Below are 11249 nucleotides of genomic sequence, written 5' to 3' on the forward strand. Positions count from 1 at the left end.
TATACACTTCGGGGAGAACCTCGGGGGGAATCTAGGATGGAAAAGGACCTGGGGGTCCTAGTAGATGATAGGCTCAGCAAGCTCCTGCTAACAAAGCAAACAGAATATCATCATGCATTAAAAAGGGGATTAATACCAGAGATAAAACAATCATTCTCCCGCTCTACAAGACTCTGGTGCGGCCGTACCTACAGTATGCTGTCCAGTTCTGGGCACCAGTCCTCAGGAAGGATGTACTGGAAATGGAGCTAGTACAAAGAAGGGCAACAAAGCTAATAAAAGGGCTGGAGGATATTAGTTATGAGGAAAGGTTGTGAGCACTGAACTTATTCCTCTGGAGAAAAGATGCTTGAGAGGGAATATGATCTCAATGTATAAATACTGTACTGGTGACCCCAAAATAGAGCTAAAGCTTTTTTGCGGAAGCGAGCTTAATAAGACACGTAGCCACTCCTTAAAATGAGAAGAAAAGAGGTTTAACCTTAAACTATGTAGAGGGTTCTTTACTGTAAGAGCGGCAAGGATGTGGAATTCCCTTCCACAGGCAGTGGTATCAGCGGGGGGCATCAATAGTTTCAAAAAACTATTAGATAAGCACCTGAACGACCACAACATACAGGGATATACAGTGTAATACTGACATAATCACACACATAGGTTGGACTTTATGCACTTGTGTCTTTTTTCAACCTTACCTACTATGTAACTATGACGGGAGTCATGCACATTGGTACCCCCATCAATTACATAAGACCAGTCCTAATAACTTATCGAAATATGGCACTGTACTTGAGCTTCAGTCTAAATTCAGGGGTGATATTTTATGTATATAACCTTTGATCCACATGTAGAAAATGTTGCCAGAACATCTTTTTTCCACTTGAGAAACCTGAAAAGCTGATCCATACATTTGTGTTCTCCTGACTTGACTACTGCAATGCTCTACTCGCTGGTGTACCTAGATCCACTATTAACACACTTCAATATGTTCAAAATTCTGTAGACAGAATCGTGACTAGATCTAGTACAAGTGAACCGTGATCCCACCCTGTTGTGTGACCATAGCGAATACATTTTTGCTATTTTTCAACCACAGTGCCTCCCCGCCAATCAGGAGGCAGGTCAGTAAGACCTGTTTCCCGATTGGCCAAAGCGCTTTGGCAGAAGAGACTCACAGGGGAGGAAGCTGGAGGATCCAACTCCTCCGCCGTCGCTGCTGCCCACACTGAGACACAGGAGGAGAGGACCCAACAGTCTGGTAAGTTCTGAACCTGCTCCCATGTGGGGGTTAGTACTGCTGGTGTGCATGCCTCGTGCCCCACGGAATGGAGGAGGAGACGCACGGGATCCACGGAGGATGCAGGTTCCCGTGCTTTTCTGGATTTTCCCATTTCCAAATTTCCATATTTCCGAATTTTTTAATTTATGAATTCATTAAAAATAATGAATTTTGATCATAACGAATGACCCGAAAAACGGAAAATTAAAAAACAAATAAAAGTAAAACTAACACATTTTTTGGCAGTGCACATGTTTACTAACAACACAATCTGTGACCCAGAATACTGAGAGTGGATTGATCAACCAGACACAACAGAGCAGCCACTGATTACTTCGTTGTTCGCCACAGTCTTCACAATCTTCCGCTGACATCTTCCCTTTTGAGACAGAGAAAGGGACTGAGGACAGACATTCCCCAGTCTCTTTCTCAGCAGCCTCAGCACAGCATTGAAGATGAATAGGAGACAGCAGCTCCTGTTCATTCATAAACTGAAACATAGTAAACACTATGCTCAGTTATCAATGGACAGAGAAGTGATAGGTAGTGATCGCTCACTGCATCCTATTTAGAAAAGAAAAGGACATAAATTACATATTTACCGGCTCCTTCCTCCGCTCTCCATCCTGACACATCCCCTGCAGTCAGCAGGAGAGGAGAGGAGGGAAGTCGGCTGCACGGGGGGTGGGGTGGGCGGAGGAGGACACGGAGGGGGGCAGAGAAGGAGGGCACAGAAGGGAGCCCGAGTAGGAGGAGGACACAGAAGGGGGCCGGAGTAGGAGGAGAACACTGAGGGGGGCCGGAGGAGGAGGACATGGAGGCGGGCCAGAGCCCATAGGAGGACATGGATGGGGGAAGGAGGGAGGAGGAAGATACAGCGGGGGGGACAGAGGAGGAGGAAACAGAAGAGGACCAGAGGAGTAGGAGGAGGACACACGGAGGACAGTCAGAGTTGATTGGTGCGGTGTGAGGGACAGCTGCAAGCACTGATTTCCCTGTATGGTATTTCAACTGATAGCCGCAGGAGGGAGGGGAGGAGAAGTGGCTGTCAGCTGAAATGCCATACAGGAAGATCGGTGCTTGCAGCTGTCACTTCCGCCACACCAATCATCCCTGACTGTCAACCAGAGGATCATCCATGTGTGCAGTGTGGGTCCCAGTAGGCCCTAGTGGGCCCCAACTCAAGGACCATATGCAGTGAACACTCTGCACACATACAGTGGTGTGAAAAAGTGTTTGCCCCCTTCCTCATTTCCTGTTCCTTTGCATGTTTGTCACACTTAAGTGTTTCGGAACATCAAACCAATTTAAACAATAGTCAAGGATAACACACGTAAACACAAAATGCAATTTGTAAATGAAGGTGTTTATTATTAAAGGTGAAAAAAAATCCAAACCATCATGGCCCTGTGTGAAAAAGTGATTGCCCCCCTTGTTAAAACATACTATAACTGTGGTTGTCCACACCTGAGTTCAATTTCTCTAGCCACACCCAGGTCTGATTATTGCCACACCTGTTCACAATCAAGGCATCACTTAAATAGGAGCTGCTTGACACAGTAAGGTCCACCAGAAGATCCTTAAAAGCTACACATCATGCCGAGACCCAAAGAAATTCAGGAACAATTGAGAAAGAAAGTAATTGAGATCTATCAGTCTGGAAAGGGTTATAAAGCCATTTCCAAAGCTTTGGGAATCCAGCGAACCACAGTGAGAGCCATTATCCACAAATGGCGAAGACATGGAACAGTGGTGAACCTTCCCAGGAGTGGCCGGCCGCCCAAAATTACCCCAAGAGCGCAGCGACGACTCATCCAAGAGGTCACAAAAGACCCCACAACAACGTCCAAGGAACTGCAGGCCTCACTTGCCTCAGTTAAGGTCAGCGTTCATGCCTCCACCATCAGGAAAAGACTGGGCAAAAATGGCCTGCATGGCAGAGTTCCAAGGAGAAAACCACTGCTGAGCAAAAAGAACATCAAAGCTCGTCTCAATTTCTCCACAACACATCTTGATGATCCCCAAGACTTTTGGGACAACATTCTGTGGACCGATGAGACAAAAGTGGAACTCTTTGGAAGGTGTGTGTCCAAGTATATCTGGCGTAGAAGGAACACTGCATTTCATAAAAAGAACATTATACCAACAGTAAAATATGGTGGGGGTAGTGTGATGGTCTGGGGCTGTTTTGCTGCTTTAGGACCTGGAAGACTTGCCGTGATAAAAGGAACTATGAATTCTGCTGTCTACCAAGAGATCCTGAAGGGGAATGTCCGACCATCTGTTCGTGTACTCAAGCTGAAACGAACTTGGGTTCTGCAGCAGGACAATGATCCTAAACACACCAGCAAGTCCACCACCGAATGGCTGAAGAAAAACAAAATGAAGACTTTGGAGTGGCCTAGCCAAAGTCCTGACCTGAATCCTATTGAGATGTTGTGGTATGATCTTAAAAAGGCCGTTCATGCTCGAAAACCCTCTAATGTAACTGAATTAGGACAATTCTGCAAAGATGAGTGGGCCAAAATTCCTCCAGGACGCTGTAAAAGCCTCATTGCACGTTATCGCAAACGCTTGGTTGCAGTTGTTGCTGCTAAGGGTGGCCCAACCAGTTATTAGGTTTAGGGGGCAATCACTTTTTCACACAGGGCCATGATGGTTTGGATTTTTTTTCACCTTTAATAATAAACACCTTCATTTACAAATTGCATTTTGTGTTTACTTGTGTTGTCCTTGACTATTGTTTAAATTGGTTTGATGTTCCGAAACACTTAAGTGTGACAAACATGCAAAGGAACAGGAAATGAGGAAGGGGGCAAACACTTTTTCACACCACTGTACATGATATGCCACTAGCATTAAAGGGGTTGTAAACCCTATTTTTTCACCTTAATCCATCCTAATGTGAAAAAACTTTTGGCAGTGACCGGCCCCCCAGCCCCCCATTTTACTTACCTGGGCACCTTCATTCCCTCATTGTTCTGGTCCCACTCTCTGTAGAAAGGTGGCCACTCTCTCTTGCTTGCTCCTGAGATGGACTATGTACTATGAGATTTGCAGTGCACATAGAGCAGTACCCATGACCACATCTAGAATGTTCTTTCTAAATAAGTAAAAGTGAGGGGGAAAAGGAAAAGTTTGGGAGCTCACGGAGGACATTACAAGGAGGCAGAAAAACACAGTAAGAAACCATATAATGGAAAATAGATTACAGGGCCATTAAAGAGGAAGTAAACTTCCATGGATTATTTGTACCTATAGGTAAGATTGTAATAAGGCTTACCTATAAAACGTGCGCCATTTAGGCAATATTTACTGTATACTGAGTCAATGATGTTGCCGGCGCATGCACTCTGAAGGAATGGTCCCGTGCCGTTTCTTCAGGAGCGAGTGCCGTGCCTGGCAGCTCCCGCGTGCATGCATGGGAGTGACGTCACGCGGTTCCAGCCAGTCACATAGCCGGAATCTGTGGCCCCGGAAGGAAGAGGGGCAAACATGGATGCGGCCATTAGCGGGGACAGCTTCGTTTGCAGGTAAGTGTTACATAATGTGCTAGTATTTGACACTATGCCTTTACTTTGCAGGGAAGGGGAACACTTTTTTTTTCCCTGCAGGGTCTACTTCCTCTTTAAGTAATAGATGTGCTAGGAGAATAAGAAAATTGTCACTTAAATGTTATTGGCCAGGGCAGATATAAAATAAAACATTTTTTAAACATTTTTTTTGTGCTGACAATAACTTAGCTGAAAACTAAAGTAGCATGGACTGATTTTAGCAGGTACAATGGAAGTGTTTTTACATAATGACAAGTGACCTTCTGACAGTTTCCTGTTCTTTCACAGTACAAGGTGACTTATACTGCCATTGTGACAGGCGACTGTCATTGTTAAAGCTGTGAGCTGTAAAAGTGCCACAATAATATGTTCTAAAATGGCTTCTTAATGACAGAGTATAATGTTTTCAGACAGCGGGGTCTTCTATCATTCCAATTTACATATAATAAAAGGAAACATGTTCTAATGCCCCGTACACACGAGCGGACTTAAGTCCGACAGACTTCCAAAGGAGTTCCATCGGAGTTCTGCTGGAATTCCGACGGAGTTCTGACAGACTTTTCGGCCGAACGGACTTGGCCACACACAATCACACTAAACTCCGACGGATTCGAACGTGATGACGTACGACTGGACTCGAATAAGGAAGTTCATAGCCAGTAGCCAATAGCTGCCCTAGCGTCGGTTTTAGTCCGTCGGAGTAGCATACACACGAGCGGAGTTTTCGAAGGGGACCGGGTCCGGCGGAGTTCCGTCGGGAAAATTTGAAGCATGCTTCATTTCTAAAGTCCGTCAGACTTTGGCGAATCAAAAGTCCGTTGCAGCCCACACACGATCGGATAGTCTGACGGACTCGGTCCTTCGGACTTTGGATGTTGAAAAGTCCGCTCGTGTGTACGGGGCATAACCCTGCTTTCATAGACATGCCTTTATTGTTTCATAATAATCACAATTATTTTTTCATTTATTTTTATTTTTTGTTCATTTCACTAATGTTTCCCAATTTTCTTACTGAAATCACTCCTAGCCCTTGTACACACGGTCGGAGACTCCGACGGAATATGTCCGATCGGACCGTATTGTTGGATAATCCGACTGTGTGTGGTCTCCATCGGACTGTTTCCGTCAGAATATCCGACGGACCAAGTTTTCCAACTTGTCTATAAAATTTTCCGACAACATGCTCCGATCAGACATACTCCGATCATGTGTAGCCTACTCCGACGGAAAAAGTGCCACGCATGCTCAGATCAAATTCCTAGACCAAAGCTATTGGCTACTAGCCTGAACGTAGTCCCGTCGTAATGAAATAACGGCATCACGTTATGTACAATCGGATTTTCCGACAACTTTGTCCGACCGTGTGTATGCAACAGTTTCGGACAAAATCCGTCAGACAAAATCCAACGGATTTGTTTGTCAGAATATCCGACCGTGTGTACAAGGGCTTACTGGATTGGTGACAGATCTTTTGGAAGGAAAGCAGCTGACCATTCCAATAAGGGTAACGTTTCCCTTGTATATCCTCCCCTTACAGCATTTACCTCAGGTATGTCCTCTGGACTCACCTTTGGATTATCTTCAGCCTTCCTTTTGAATCTTCTGACGTGTTCAGCCCAGCCCACCCTCCCCTTTCCTCTATTTTCCCTGGTCGCAGTCAATCTTTATGGGGGTAATTTTGCTCACTTTGTGGGTGAACAGTGGTTGGTAAACGGTTATTTGGTTGGTGTAAGATATTGCTGCTTGAGTCTTGGTAACTAAGCATGTTGTTCTATTAATGGTTAACGGTTCAGTTTGATATTAAACTTATTCAAACCCAATAAAGGGACCACTGCTAGAAGTTCTCCCACAACCTTTATCGTGTGTTTACTTTATTATTTAGGTATGGTTTTATAGTATTGTAGCGTTTAAGGCAGGGTTTCCACAAAAAAAAAAAAATACAAGTCAGCAGCTACAAATAGCTGCTGCTTTAATAATCAGACACTTACCTGTCCCAGGGTCCAGCGATGCGATGGATTGAAGCCCCGCTTGTCTCCCCCTCCGCTCGACGGCGCTGGCATACGCACAGCTGATTCCTCTCACTGCTCCAGGTATACAACGAGTCCGGTCCAGAACATTTAGGCTCGGCTCCCACTGCCGTGACTTGGGATCCGACTTGTGAGACCCCAAGTCACGTGACATGTGAAATCTAATTTTAGTCAATGAGAGCGGTCTTAATTAGCACTACTGAAGTCACTCCAACTTTAGAAAAGGTTCCTGTACGACTTCAAAGAGATTTCTATCCAACTTGTGCCCATAGACTTTAAAGAAAGTCACCTCTGACTTTACAGGAAGATTACCCAGGCATTCCCTGAAGTTGCTATAAAGTTGCTTCAAGTCACACTCACGTCACTTGGCAAAGTCGCACTGCAGGTCGCAGCAGTGTGAACCGAGCCTTAGCAGTCTGTTGGCCTCAGAAATCCTGTCCCCCAGTAGCTCAGCCCTCATGATTAGGTCCTCGCAGCGTTCAGTCCCAGCGCTCAGGCTATCACCCATACTCCTTTACTGTAATCCCATAGAGCAATGGGTCCCTCCAGCTCCAGTCCCAGCACAGGAAACATCCTTTCAGTGGCTCAGTCCTCCAGCTCCCTCAGCATGCAGAACACAGCAATGGCACCCTGGGCCCTGGCACGGGCTCAGTCTCATTGGTGCCATGCACAGATGCAACACTACAGATCTGCACTCCTCAGTTCTGCACACTGCACTGCCCAGAGCTCTGGTAAATTGTGTGGGAAAACTCACACTGCTCTCCCCCTCTGTGTGCAGATTTGAAATCTACAGCCCTATTATCATCCGCAGTGCAGCGGTCCCTGAGGACTACATCTCCCCCGTCCTCAATACTCATCATCTTCTCTCTGTCACTAATTGGCTGTCAGGGGGATGGGGGAAGAAGCTGGGGATTTCACACAGCCGTCCTGAACGTCTGTACAGCGGCAGGAGAGGGGGAAGGCAGGCAGAGGAGCACAGCCCGCTCTCCCAGCAGCACAATGGTAGCGAATGGAGGGAAGGAGCGTGGGAACAGAGCGCACAGCCTGCTTCTCTATCAGCGGTCTGCACCCAGTGAAATAACTATTAGGTGGTTATGGATTTCCCCTATATTTGTAAATATGTGTTAAAACGGACCTCCACCCTCAAGTGGAAGTTCCGCTCATCTCATCCCTCCCCTCCTCCAGTGCCACAATTGGCACCTTTTAGGGGGGAGGGGGGTGCAGATACCTGTATAATCCAGGTATCTGCACCCACTTCCTGGGAATAGCTAACTGTAGATGCCCCTCCCCCTTGTGTTCTGGGAAACACACAGTTCCCGGGACACAACGGCCGTAACGCTCCACTTCCCGATCCTCTGACAGAGGATGGCGGTGGGGGCAGCCAAGAGATGAGCGATATTGCTCGTCATCTGCTGCCAACATCGCTGGACCCTGGAACAGGTATGTGTCCATTTCTTAGCCCTTGTACACACAGTCGGAGATTCCAACGGAATGTGTCCGATCGGAGCGTTTTGTCAGATATTCCGACTGTGTGTGGTATGCATCGGACTGTTTCCGTCGGAGTATCCGTCAGACCAAATTTTCCAACTTGCCGGAAATATTTTCCCGACAAACTGCTCCGATCGGACATACTCCCATCATGTGTAGAGAATTCAGATCGGACAAAGTGCCACGCATGCTCAGATCAAATTCCTACATCAAAGCTATTGGCTACTAGCGTGAACGTAGTCCCATCGTAACAAAATTACATCATCGCGTTCTGAAAGATCGGATTTTACGACAACTTGTCCGACCGTGTGTATGCAACAGTTTCGGACAAGATCCGTCGGACAAAATCCGACGGATTTGGTTGTCCGAATCTCCGACCGTGTGTACAAGGGCTAAAAAGGCAGCAGCTACAGTATTTGTAGCTGCTGACTTTTAATATTTTTTTTTCAGGTGGCACTCCTCTTTAACTTGTCTATTCTTATAATTAGCTAATCTAGCAAAGCTCTGATATAGTTAATGGTGCTGGTACAATAATAAGGTTAGCTATTAAAAATAAACACACTGCCTAAATAAACAAGGGTCTTACTTATGTCCCAATAAAATAGGAATGTCAACATAAAACACTAAAAGTAAATATTACAGAGCATATGAAACAAAAGAACATCAATGATACTTTACGTAAGGTCGCCCTCTTTGGCAATATCTTCAGCTGGGCTTGATGGCAAGAGAAGGTTATTCCTGTCGGTCAGCACTTTTAAACTATATTCAGACACCGCCCACACAACCCCATTGCCAGCCTATCTCATAATTCTGACAAATCAGAATTGATAAGAGGCAGTCCTTCTAAATATCTGTCCATCCTCCAGGAACCCTGCTGTTGTGTCCACTTAGGGCAGCATTTATCCATGAATCACCGCTCTTTGACCCGGTCAAATCTTTAGTGATAGCTGGTCTTTGATCTTCTGTAACTCAGTCCAGTGTTTCTCAACCTTTTATGGTGAAGTACCCCTGCAGATCTAAAAAAGATTCCTAATTACCCATGTTCGAGAAAGTAATTTCTATTGTTTGGGTGTCAGGGTTTATGTGTGTGTAATGTCAGTATGTGTTTGTGATGGTTTTTGTTCATGTGCAAAATCATCATCAAATGCAGCCTCACCAGTGCCCATCAACGCAGCCTGATCAGTGTCCATCAATGCAGCCTCACCATGTCCATCAATGCAGCCTGATCAGTGCCCAACTGCAGCCTCACCATTGCAGCCTGATCAGTGCTCAACTGCAGCCTCACCATTGCAGCCTGATCATTGCCCATCAATGCAGCCTGATCAGTGCGCAACTGCAGTCTCATCAATGTCCATCAATGAAGCCTCATCAGTGTCCATCAATGCATCCTCATCAATGGATATCAATGCATCCTCATCAGTGTCCATCAATGCAGTCTCACCATTGCCCATCAATGCAGCCTGATCAGTGCCCAACTGCAGCCTCATCATTGCAGCCTGATCATTGCCCATCAATGCAGCCTGATCAGTGTCCATCAATGCAGCCTCATCAGTGTCCATCAAAGCAGCCTCATCAGTGTCCATCAATGCATCCTCATCAGTGTCCATCAATGCAGCCTCACCAGTGTCCATCAACGCAGCCTGATCATTGCCCATCAATGCAGCCTGATCAGTGCCCAACTGCAGCCTCACCATTTCAGCCTGATTGTTGTCCATCAATGCAACCTGATCAGTGCCCAACTGCAGCCTCACCATTGCAGCCTGATCATTGCCCATCAATGCAGCCTGATCAGTGTCCATCAATGCAGCCTCATCACTGTCCATCAAAAGCAGCCTCATCAGTGTCCATCAATGCAGCCTCACCAGTGTCCATCAACGCAGCCTGATCATTGCCCATCAATGCAGCCTGATCAGTGCCCAACTGCAGCCTCATCATTGCAGCCTGATCATTGCCCATCAATGCAGCCTGATCAGTGTCCATCAATGCAGCCTCATCAGTGTCCATCAAAGCAGCCTCATCAGTGTCCATCAATGCATCCTCATCAGTGTTCATCAATGCAGCCTCACCAGTGTCCATCAACGCAGCCTGATCATTGCCCATTAATGCAGCCTGATCAGTGCCCAACTGCAGCCTCACCATTGCAGCCTGATCGTTGTCCATCAATGCAACCTGATCAGTGCCCAACTGCAGCCTCACCATTGCAGCCTGATCATTGTCCATCAATGCAGCCTGATCAGTGTCCATCAATGCAGCCTCATCAGTGTCCATCAAAGCAGCCTCATCAGTGTCCATCAATGCAGCCTCACCAGTGTCCATCAACGCAGCCTGATCATTGCCCATCAATGCAGCCTGATCAGTGCCCAACTGCAGCCTCACCATTGCAGCCTGATCGTTGTCCATCAATGCAACCTGATCAGTGCCCAACTGCAGCCTCACCATTGCAGCCTGATCATTGCCCATCAATGCAGCCTGATCAGTGTCCATCAATGCAGCCTGATCAGTGTCCATCAAAGCAGCCTCATCAGTGTCCATCAATGCAGCCTCACCAGTGTCCATCAACGCAGCCTGATCATTGCCCATCAATGCAGCCTGATCAGTGCCCAACTGCAGCCTCACCATTGCAGCCTGATCGTTGTCCATCAATGCAACCTGATCAGTGCCCAACTGCAGCCTCACCATTGCAGCCTGATCATTGCCCATCAATGCAGCCTGATCAGTGCCCAACTGCAGCCTCACCATTGCAGCCTGATCATTGCCCATCAATGTAGCCTGATCAGTGCCCAACTGCAAAGGGGTTAATGTATTGCCATTGGTCACAAAGGGGTTAATGTAGTGTAGTGACACTACATTAACCCCCTCCATGCTGCATCTTTAAAATAGCATTGTAGATTAATTGAACCC

The sequence above is a fragment of the Lithobates pipiens genome, unplaced genomic scaffold (genome assembly GCF_037356315.1).
Source record: "Lithobates pipiens isolate NorthernLeopardFrog02 unplaced genomic scaffold, aLitPip1_a1.2 Scaffold_23, whole genome shotgun sequence".
Classification (NCBI taxonomy): Eukaryota; Metazoa; Chordata; class Amphibia; order Anura; family Ranidae; genus Lithobates; species Lithobates pipiens.